The sequence below is a fragment of the Lepisosteus oculatus genome, chromosome 4 (assembly GCF_040954835.1).
Source record: "Lepisosteus oculatus isolate fLepOcu1 chromosome 4, fLepOcu1.hap2, whole genome shotgun sequence".
NCBI classification, from domain to species: domain Eukaryota; kingdom Metazoa; phylum Chordata; class Actinopteri; order Semionotiformes; family Lepisosteidae; genus Lepisosteus; species Lepisosteus oculatus.
In genome coordinates, this window is record NC_090699.1 from 36,815,365 (window position 1) to 36,826,363 (window position 10,999).

The window sequence follows — 10,999 nt, forward strand, 5'->3', positions numbered from 1 at the left end:
GGTTCTGTATGGACGAAGTTGCTGTCTTTCCCCTTAAAAGCTGCTACTGACATCTAATAATGCTAATAGTTAGCAGATGTCATTTTCAAGCATGTTTTCAAAGCCAAAAGTTTTATTGTGCTTTACGTGAGCAAGTGTTGTGAACAACAAATACTCTATACATAATAAGGCTAATGACAAATATATAAAAACAATGGATGCAGAAAAGTGAAAAAAATTACATTTTAATAGTAAATGAAAAAATATAATTCAGTGTAAGACTCTTAACCTTTTTCTATGCGACACATAAGTGTATTACACATGTTAAACTCCCTCATCAGACAGTGCCTCCTGTCTCCATAAACTAAAAGAGCCACTAAGTGAACAAGTAGAATTTGTTTAATGACATCAAGAATGCCCCTACTTCTTGTTCTGGTTAGGGTCGTCTGTTTGATGGTCATTAAAGTGCCTGGTACTGCCGTGTGCATTGGCTTTGCTAGGTTCACTGATGTGTAGCAGCTAACAAGCTCTGGATTCAGACAGTTGATGGTACAAATGGGATTCTGTGCTGGAGCCTAGTTACTGCTTCTCACCTGGGAAGGAGTTGGTCTGGGTAAGTTAGAAGCATCCCAGCTCAGTGACCCATTTTCACATGCTGTTGTGAATGATCATTTTTTTTCCCTGAAATCTAATGCACAGGTTTGTCATGAGTGACACTGCATATTCAGTAGTAGGGGATCAGTGCTCTTTTTCGAATCCAATTCCCTGCCTGGGAAGTAGTGTAAAAAATGAATAGGAGACATGAAGTTCATTACATAAATGAATCTGAGTATTAAAGAAGTGTCTACCATCAAATTATGCTTCCCAGCCTTAATGGCTCGGTTCAGTTGTATCCACCATAATGAAGGTGATCATCATTTACACATAACTGGAAAACAGGGTGTGATCATTTTGATTATGATAATATAAGCATCATTGATGCAGCACTGTAAAACCAAGAGCCCACAGAGATTCAGAGTAGCAAATAATTCTGTAACACTTGCAACCCCTGCCCCTCACCCCAAGCTGGAGAGAGACAGTAATCCGTGCATGACAAGCATGGCATCACCAAACACAACGAGCAAAATTAAAACCTGTTATCTCTCACTCTCACTAATGTTCCACATCACCGCCTTGTTAGCCTACTGGGAAACACCCCATGGATCAACACAAGAATTGCTTGCTCATGTGAGGCAGAAGTATTTGTTTGTATATCACACTCTTAATATATTCATTGTTTTTCTTTATTCCTTTTCCATGTACACCGGTGTTTTGAAATGTTTGCTCCCCCCCTCCCTTGCCAAGTTTCTGACAGGGTTTCTGCTGAATACATTTTCAGTTTTGACATTTAGCACTTTACTACATTGCAACTCATTAGGTTAGGATAAATTAATTGCAATTTGTAACAATTCTATATTTATTGCAATTTATATGCATTGCAGCCCTCAATCTTCAGTTGTAGCACGGATATGTTTTTTTCATGTAAAGATTTGAAACTTTGAAACTGTTATCGAACAAGAATAATCATTCTATTTGCCTAACCTGTAGCAAAAAAATGTTGTCTTAAATAAAAATACTGTTAGGTATAGGAGCACTGGAGACTAATGGATATCTCTCATGATATACAGTACAGCACATTAGAAACATATTGAGTGTGGTTTAACACTAAGGAACTCTAAGCAGTTTTTAATGTGTTGCAAATGTGCTGAGCAGTGAAATGTGTGACTGGAAACAGAATAGCTAGAGTAGCCAGTACAGTGTGACAGCAGTGTGTTAGCCATTAATTCAGTATACTGTATAAATAAATAGTGACTGTGAACTAAAAGACAGGATAACCCTTTACATTTTGCCATACATGTACAGTATGTCTTCTTGTAATCACCAGCACCATGCTCTGCAATAGCCTTTTTAGAAGCTCCACCTAACATTTAAAAGGAGATTTTGTTGACTAAAGATGAGACGAGGGCTCATCACACAAAATAAAGTACATTTCAGCTAAAACTACTGTATATGTGGAAAATCGTAATCAGATTTCTGAAAGCTTTTTTGCACCTTGAGGTGCTATTAAGATTTTCTTAACCTTCTATAATGAGTTATACATATGCACAGTATATTTATTAAATCATTAAGTAATAGGAGCTCACATCATTTATAACATTCAAAAGGATCCTTATTCATTACTGGTGTATGATATGTGGACTGATATAAGTTAAGGAACTCTGCAAGACAGTTTTCTGTTATTTCTGGATTTGACACTTTTTTTTCCTTGAATGCTAAGGTTGAGTGAAAATAGCACAACACAAGATTACAGTAAGTGCTTTAATTTACCTGATGTCCAAGAATGACAAGGAAGCAGCCATAATAAGCAGGATTGTGTGTGACAGATATCAATTAAACAATGAAAACCTTTACAAATGGAGGGAGAGAAAAAAAAGTATTGTGTTTCAACAGAATAACAGTAGAGAAACTAATTTCAGACCTAAGACTACCTCAATGCATTTAAATAAGATTTAGAACAGGTTTATGTTTTAGACTTCTCAAAGGTTACAATGGTTACAATTTCAGGTCAACATTTGGAGTATGCTGCTATCTTATGTGCAGTCAAAAATGCCTATCTGTTTCTCTGTCTCCTTTTCTATTATGTCTGCTACAATAATTTTCACAGATGTGCATATTCATCTGGAAAAGTCATTTTCTACACAGGAGTATTTGTATTTTTTTTGCAGAAATGCTTCTGTATTTGGAATTTTTGTTCAGAAAAGCAGTGATTGTTTCCTTCACAACTACTAATTTAAATTGAATTTTCTGTGCCAAATATGAAATGTGCTACAGTGTAAATATCTATTTATTTTTTCATTATGAATTGAAATCCCCAGCCCAGAAATGCGTGAGCAATAAATACTCAAGAATCCATCCTTAGCAAGTTCAAGAACATTTTTTTTTTGTCAGGGATGCTTTATCAAGAGTTGTATTTCTGTTTTCTCTAATGGCTCTAATAACATACTGTCCAAACATGCACCCTATATCCACTTCAGTCCTTAAAATCATCTTAGTCCTTAAAACGTGGGACTTACGCTAGAGCCAGCCCAAGGAAGAGTTGATAAGATTTAGACAGCAGGATGTCCTGACAATGACTTTGTCACATACAGTGCAGCATGTAGTCAACCATTAAAGGCAGCAACAGTGCCACCAAAGGTACGTATAAATACAGCTATTTAGCATGATAATTAAAGAAAGGGTATTTATAATATTGAAACTTGGCAATACAGTAGATATAATCTAAATCAAAATATTCTTAAATCACCACCACTTATAAATGAAATTATCTTGCCAAATTGTTAAATGTCCTCATTTGCCATGCCATTGTAATGCTTGTCACAAGTGTACATTTCTTTCATTAATAAAAATGATATACAGAAGCTTATGGTATCAATTGTAATGAGATTTAAAAAAACCATGAACATTTAAAACCATTAAATTAATTTTAAAGATTATTGAAAGACAATGTGATTCTATATTTTATTTTTTATTTAAAAATTGCCAAATGCTTGTGAGCAACTTCACTTTAAAAAGAGCCTCAGCTGGTATAGTACAGTATGTACTCCTACATTTCAGTGAGTTTGAATGATGTTTTATATATTACTGTAGCTTAATGGAGTGGATGAAAAACTATCATAATTCAGCAGAGCAATATGCTTACACTATAAATGTATAACCTAGGTTAACATTCATTTGGATTTGGATTGTTGTTGAGAAATAATTCTTCTGTTCTTTTTAAAGTAACCACACACCCCAGAATACACAGAAAACAAAATACTTTCCATGCCAAAATGTTCCGTGTTAAGCCCTGAAACATCTGCCTTGTATGAATTAGAATATTTCTCACATTATTTTTTTTCTGTCAAAAGTAGAATTAATCAGTAGGTTGAAAAAAGATATCAGATGTGAAAAAATGGGTTAACTGATTTCTTCTTGCACAAAGACATTCCAAGCTTAAGCACTTTTTGAGTTAGGTACAGTATGGCAGGGATGAGAGTTAACTGATAAGAGATTACAACTGCAAGATAGAGACTCCCCAAGGAAAGATAAGACCAGCTACTCAAAGTGTTCAAGGTCTTGGGAATGTCCGAACGCAGGTGACCTCCTCCCATTACCATGGTAACAGTTTGCGTCAGAAACGTCGCTATATAAACTGGTAGTTTTGTACCTAGAATTCTTTGATCTGGCCGGAGCGGTGGCTCTGTGGCTAAGGATCTGTGCCTATGGCTGGAAAGTTGCTGGTTCAAATCCTGCAGCTGGCAGAGGAATCCTACTCTGTTGGGCCCCTGAGCAAGGCCCATAACCCCAACTACTCCAGGGGTGCTGTACAATGGCTGACCCTGTGCTCTGACCCCAGGCTCTCTCCCTATCTGTGTGTCTCAGTGAGAGCAATCTGGGGTATATGAAAAGACAAATTCCTAAGGCAAGAAATTGTATAGGTTTAGTAAAGTGATGTTATTATTATTGTCTTATTGTTCCTTGCATGCAATAAACTCAGTTGTTTAAACTACATCTCGGGGTCCAGGACGTAATTGTCTGTTACAACAAGGTAAACAAAACCACAAGTGAAAAGTATAAAAATAAATCCTTATTATACATATTATTTTATATAACTTCACTTGTTTGTCACGTAATTGGGGCTGTGCTTGTTTTAGTTATTTGAGACAGATTGGACAGCTTGTAAATGCGCTTTGTGCTAGATGTTTCTAAATGAGTTTGTGAAACTAACATTAATGGAATGCTCAGCTGGTTTACACATGGACACAAAAGAGCTATGAAAGAGTTATGGATGACATAAAAAAAGAAACATCAGTTCAACAATCAGTTATTTCTATACTAAATAGCAGCCTCTGGACTTTGCTGAATAAAACTACCCAGTTTGTTTTTATAATGTGATCATATTCATTAACGGATCTTAGTTTGTTTAATTGTTTTTAATTATGTATTGCTATTGTAAAATATCAAAGTTCCTCTTAAACTGAGTTAAATCACTGACATTTTTGTTCTGTTTTTGCAATTTTAAATTTATTCCGATACGTTACTGGACAGTGATTCTAATCTTTGTTCCAAAACCTCGTAGAACCTCTAATCCACATCCACCTAGCTAAAGAAGTAGATTATAAGAGATTAAAGCCACAATCTGCTATTGTGTATTTTTGCACTTCTATGCGTCACGGGGCAGAGATAAACAATTGCAATAGGCACGCACGTACTGTATATTATTACGCACTGTCAATTGAATCTCAGTTCAGGTCTGATTTCCCCCATAGAAATCTGTTTAGTCTACCATGCCCATAAATGCATTTGTGTATGTGAACATCTGCACATTTCCGCAGTAGTTAAATCAAGCAGTTGTACTCTATACTTCTGTGGTGTCAGTTGAAACCAATTTATCTTCCCTTGTAAATTAAAGTGGCAAGTTAGTAACATGATGAAATGTACCAACATAACTTATTCTACAGCACAATGTCTTTCTCTAGGTGTGACACTGAGGCAGCAAATGAGTAACACCCTTCAAATCAATAATATGTGACAGATACTGCATATCACAATATTATTTTAACCCCTAATATTACATTGCAATGCTGACAGTATTCCGTTTTTCAGACTCTGAAGTCTGGAAATATTAGAGTATATTACAATAAGGTTATCTTACATTTATTTGCTTGGTCATTGATGTGTCAGAGATGGAAATTAAGAGGAGAAGCAAGAGTTGTGTATATTTGGAAAAACAAGTTTTTTCTTCTAAATTTCTCCTTTACCTTCAGTACTCGCTTTGGAAGGCAAGACGAAATTTGTAACTATGCCTTAAAGACCAGATGAAATTTAGTTTATTGGAGTTACAGTTAAATTAAGTTTAACTGTAAAGAACATTCAAAGCATCAAGGAAGTATTTTTCAAAATAAGTACTGCATGTGTTTACTGATATACGTGCATTTAATATATTGTGTACACATGATGTACACAAAATATATACTGGTTATTTAAAGCAGTGTCTTAACTGCTATGGGTCCTTATTTGTAAAACATAACAGAAATGCAGCTACAGTACTTGACTTTTATCAGTGTTTATGGCTATTCCAGCAGTTCTCCTTAATTCTCTATATTCTGGCCATGCTACTGTATGTATATATAGTACTGTTGCCTCCAGTGCACAGATAATAGGCTGTAAATTTGAAATATCAAGCTGCAATTCATGGAGGTACAGGCATTTTGGAGAATTATGACTCTTTTTCCTTTTTAAGATTTCTTTTATTTCAGTGTCTGAAAGAAACACCAATGCTTCCAAGGAACCTCTCTCAATTCACTTCGAGAAACTTCTCTTTCCTCTGCACTTCAAAGCCTACATACTCTGCCCCCTGCAGAAAAGGAAAATTGTTTCAATTTGCTGTAAAAGCTCTATAAGAACTATTGACTGCTTGGTAAAAAGTGGGCAAACTAAATAAAGCTCATTATCTCCTGCCTGGTGTGTTCATACCTATCTTCTACCCTTTTCTCTTCTCTCCCTCTACCTATTCATCTGTGTCTCCTGCTATCCCTCCAAAGATTGAAAGATGTGCTTAATGCCACCCCACCATGGCAGTCTTGACAAATGGAAGCAATATCTTGTTTGGTGAAACATTGTGCACCACTTATTGAAGCTGATTTCTCAGAATTTGCATATAGATAAGGCACTCTTAGCTGAACTAAATGTTTAGCATATAAAGTAGATTTCATTTTAAAAAGTAAAAAAGCCTGACCATATTAAAAAAAAAAATTAGCATTGTGATTGTTTATAAAGTTTTAGTCACAGGGAGATTTCCTGTTATTCTGCCAAGGGAAACTGTGCAACTGTTACAACATTTTAGACACAGGGACAATTTTGAAAGATAAATATGCCTCAGCTGTTTCTGAGTACATGAACTGAGTACATTTATACTAGTGAGAAATAAAAGCGTATTTAAAAATATCATGAATCACAAATTTAATCTCACATTTTAAGTTTTAACCGTGGTCTTGTATGTTTGCAACCTCCATTTTTAAATATGTCGTTTTCTTATTTAAATAAACTGAAGTAGCAACATACTTGTTCCCAACAGGCTGAAAAAAGAAACAAAAGCAAATATATTTGTCTACAGAAATACATTATTGTACATACAGTAGTATAATGTAGATTTAGTATTTTAAATAAAGTGTAACCCTTCAGGAAACTATCGTTTTTTTATTAAAAGTATTTGACTTTATAGGTTAAATCAGTTTTATATAATTGATCTCTGTGAGTCCAATGGGACATAGCTATTGACTGTAAATAGTGGAAGTTCTGTATTTTTCCTTGTATATGGCAGCATAGCCAACAAGGTGAAAGCAATTCCATCAATATTAAGCTCTATCAATTAGTGATGGTCTGCAATATCAACAGCTAAGTACCTGAATTATAAGAAAGTAACCCTTAGGCCATAGAGGGATAGTATAAACTGTACTATATAAACAGAAGAAACAGGCAGGTTATCTTTGAAAGGTCTACTCAGCATTGCTGTGGAACAGTGAGTGAAAATAGAAAAGCAAACAAGAATCACTGTGCTACTGTGAAGTCAGATGCGTTTACAATGATGCAATTAAGTAAAACACCATAAATCAAAGAAGGAAAGATTAATGGTTCAGCAATGTTTTGTAATGAAATACACTTTAAATATACTCTTATATGGTAATAGGATTCTGTATTATTTTTTTAAATTCTTTTAGGCATTTTATCACTAAGAATAATGATAAATAGACACAACAGAGGTACAGACACGTACCATGAAATTCTGCTATGCTACGGATAATGGGCTTCTGAAAATAGCCGAAAGTTATTCACATATTTGCCAGCATTTGTTCCCAAAAGGAGGACAATCCCTCAATGCTATTTGCCAAATTGAAAATCATCAAATAAGAGACCAATAAACTTTTGACCCTCCTGCTGATGCTGATGACTGTCAAATTTAAACATTTTGTCTTAGCACAATAAATGATCATGTTCATCCTAAAGAAGAGCAAATGCATGGAAATGCTTGTGGAGTTCCATTAACTAAAAGGTAAAAGAAGACGCCTTCTGAATAACATTTCTATGTGGATGTGTCTTAAACACCCTTGACTACTGTTGTTTATTTTGTTTCTTATCAGAATCTGGTATAGATTACCATCTGGGGTTACATATCTCTGAATCGAGATATGTAACGGCTTCTGAATCGGTTTGCGAACTGCATGTTTCTCCCTCTCTCTAGAACAACAGTGCTGGGACTGAGGTGGAGCGTGGAGGAAAAAGTTGGGAGTCTTGTACCAGAATGAAGTAGCTGTGTTGTCCAAGGTGTCTTGTAATGTATTGATGGACAATGGGAACCAATGGGGTTTCCAAAGGTGGAGTTGTCAAATCTTTAACAGCTGTGCTCAGCCGGCTAGCAAAGTTAATACACTGTGTTGAGTTCTGGGCTGGTGTGCTGTCAGCTGTGAATGGATACAGTGTTGTGGGTTTGCTTTTAGGTGCTGCTGGTGTTACAAATGAAACACATTTTTCACTGCACAGGAACTACGTTTCTGTGTACGGCAACTCACTGCAAATGAAGGTGCCAACCATACTATAGGTTCTCCATACCTTAAGACAAACAATTCTGCCATACTTGTTTTTAGCTTGAGCTGGTTGCAAAATGTATGACATAGATGGATACCTCAATTTTTCTAATATCCATGCACCACGGGCCATAAAGAAGAGACAAAATAACCATTGTTACTTAAGTGGTTTATAGCACAGCTCTGGGTTATATTCAGGTTAAGACTGTCTCACCCTTTTTATCAGTGCGATACTATGTGACAGAACGGGATTTTAAAGACTGAAAGAAATTAACGTTGGCCATTGCATAACTGTTGCTTAATTACTGAGCAGAGTACAGTAGATCGGTATAAATATCCAGGTGCTCACACTACCTGATCAATTCCAATGACAAAGAAAAATGTCTTACAGCATTATTTTTGGCTTAAGAAATTAAGCTCATTATTAGAATACAGTCATGTCCACAGAGCAATATTGTGGGTGTCTATCTTGCTGTGGGCTTGTTTGGCATCTAAGGGTCTTGGAGCTATTGTAAAGGAATCTGAAGAACTTAGAGCAATTCTATAAGGAGGGATGTTCATATATTTCTCCACTGAAGTACCAGAACCTGGAGTACACTACAAAAGGCTTCTAGTCAGTATAATCATTGCCAGAGAAGGCTTTACAAAATACTAACTACAGAGATGTGACCCTCATGTTTTCTGGACTTCATTTATAACAAATATGAGTTTATTCTGTGCAATGGTTTCAAGATTGCTGTATAACATTTTTAGATTGTATAACCAAGTTTATTATGTTTTTTTGTACGTTTATTGCTCCTATTTCTTCAGGGGTATGAATACATGTAGAGGGTACTGAATATTTTATAATGTTTAAAATATACTTGTTCTAATAAATGATACAAGCAAAATATGTAAGATTCACTTTTTGCATTACAAAAAAAGACTGTTGTATTGCCTTGTACAGTAACTAAGCTCCAGTACTTGTTAATGGGTGGCACTGTGGCTTGGTACAGTAATTAGTACTGCTGCCTTTCAAGTCTGAGCTAATGAAAGGTAAGTTATATTCTTACCTTGGCCTGTGCCTCAATGTACAGTATGTGGTTTGTTTCTTTTCCCAATATGTTCTCCTAGTGTTTACTGTATGTGCATTCCTGCCAGATGCCCTGGTTTCTTTCCAAAGACATGAAGGTTGGGTTTGCCAGAATACCTTAAAATGAAATGTTAAAAACCTGAACTTTGAGCTGAATGGTTTTGCTGCTTTCCCCCAATCAACCAGTTCTGCTTGTGATACTACACACACCGAACTCTGTTTCAGTGACTCTGACTCTGTATAGCATTTTCAATATGTCACATTCTCTCCAAAACCTCAATATTACAAAAACACAAAAACTGAAAAAACTGAAAATGAACTTTAAACATTTATGTCATGTGATCAATAGAGTTTGAAGTCAGTGGGTCTAAGCTTGAAGAAGTTAACTGTTATTTGTATTTGGGACATTGTGAGAAAGTGAGAGACATATACAGTAACTACTACTACTAATAATGATGATACATTGCACTTACACAGTATTTTTCTGGACACTTTACTCAAAGTTCTTTACAGGTAATGGGGACTCCCCTCCACCACAAATGTGCAGCATCCACCTGGATGATGTGACAGCAGCCATAGTACACTGTATGCTCACCACACATCAGGAGGAGAACAGAGTAATGAAGCCGTGAGATTTGTAATGATCACAGAGAGTAGACCTCAGTTTCATGGCTTATCTGAAGGAGTGTGAATTATTTTACAGTATAATGTTCCCCCTGTAACTATAATGGGGAGTTAGGACAAGCAAACTTGGTATTTCCTAGGAGGTCTCTCATCCTGGTACTGGCCAGGCAAACATCTGCTTAGTTTCAGTGGGTTGCTAGTTGTGTGTTGACGTAATAGAATGGATCACTTTAAAATTATTAAATACATCTTACTAGTTTAGCAGCTAAAGAGGCAGGTTTTGTGACTGTTGCATCCTGCCTCAACTCACATAAGGCAAGAAAGTAAAAAAAAATGAGTGCAACCAACACACAGGAGCAGGGAAAGATATAAGCTGGAAATAGTAAAATTAGACAGAAAATGAGATAAATATATATAACTGCAGAATATAATGGCAATGGACCCATACAGAAGAATAAAAATTCAAGATTAGATCAAGAAGATTCTAAACCAGAGTTTAAGAAACAAGAAAAGGAAAACTCCAAAGCTTAATGGAAGACTCGAAATGGAAATGAGGAAATTTGCACAAATGACATGAATATAAAATATGTGGAGAGTCTTTGGGCAAGCCTTCATTCTACAGTGGATTTATGTGGATAGATGAATATGATGATGATATTTA